Here is a 1471-nt window from a genome sequence, read left to right as displayed (position 1 = left end):
TCTCCCTTTTGTTTCGGCTCCCATTTAACTCCTCTCCCATTAGCACCGCAACCTTTCATATCTCTCCACACCCTTAGTTTCCGCTCCCATGTCTCTCAGATCTGCTCCCATTTGCGCCACAACCTTTCCCTTGTCCCCACTCTCTTAGTTTCCACTCCCATTTCGCTCTGATCTGTTCAAATTTTTCACGCAACTTATCAATTCTCTCCTATCCCTATTTTTCCGCTCCCATTTTGCTCCACTTCGATCCCATTTCCACCGCAACCTTTCAGTTCTCTCCATTCCCTTTCTTTCCAAAACCATTTCGCTCTGCTCCGCTCCTATTTGCGATGCATCCTTACAGTTCTCTCAACTCCATTTGTTTCCACACCCATTTTTCTCTGCTCCCATTTGCGCCGCAAGCTTTCAATTCTCTCCTCTTTATTTGTTTACACTTCCTTTTCACTGCGCTCTGCTCCCATTTGCACCGCAACCTTTCAGGTATCTCCTCTCCCTTTCTTTCAACTCCCATTTTGCTCCGCTTCAGCCCCATTTGCACCGCAAACGCTCATTTCTTTCCTCTGAAGTAGTTTCCCCTACCATTTCACTAGGCTTAACTCCCATTTGAACCGCAACCATTCAGTTCTCTCCACTCTTTTTGTTTCCACTCCCATTTAGCTCCACTCCACTCCTATTTGCGCTGCAACATTTCTGTTCTCCCCAGTCCCATTGTTTCCGCTCCATTTTCGCTTCGCTCACATTTACACCATAACCTTTCAGTTCTCTCTGCTCCCTTTGTTTCTCCTCCCATGTAGTTGCGGTCCATTCCTATTTGCGCTGCATTCTTTCAGTTCTCTTCACTCCCACTATTTCCGCTCTGCTCCCATTTACGTTGCAACTGTTCAGTTCTCTCCATTCTCTTCGTTTCTGCTTCCATTTTGCTCCGCAGTGCACCCATTTTCGATGCAACCTTTCAGTTCTCTCCAATCCATCTGTTTTTGCTCGCATTTCGCTCCACTCCCACTTGCGCCTGAACTTTTCTCTCCACTCCAATTTCGCTTTGCTCCAATCCCATTTACACTGACACATATCAGTTCTATTCACGGCCACTTCGCTTCGCTCTACTCCCATTTGCACCACAGCTTTTCGGTTCTCTTCACTCCTTGTTTTTCTGCTCCCATTTCGCTCCACTTTTCTCCCATTTGCCCCGCAGCCTTTCAGTTCTCTCCATTCCTTTTATAAGTTCATAAGTTCATAAGTTCATAAGGTTGGAAAGGACCTATAAGATCATCTAGTCCAACCATCCTCCTATCACTATCTCAACCCAACTACTAAATTAAATCCTTTAGCACCTCATCTAAACGCTTCTTGAACAGCGCCAGGGATGGTGCCTCAACCACCTCCCTAGGCAGGCCATTCCAGTGCCTGACCACTCTTTCAGAAAAGAAATGCTTCCTCAGGTCCAATCTAAATCTTCCCTGGCGCAACTTGT

The sequence above is a fragment of the Cyrtonyx montezumae genome, unplaced genomic scaffold, assembly GCF_038088225.1.
Source record: "Cyrtonyx montezumae isolate F1298 unplaced genomic scaffold, pur_monq_1.0 scaffold_28, whole genome shotgun sequence".
NCBI lineage: Eukaryota > Metazoa > Chordata > Aves > Galliformes > Odontophoridae > Cyrtonyx > Cyrtonyx montezumae.
Note: the sequence above shows the minus strand (reverse complement) of the source record.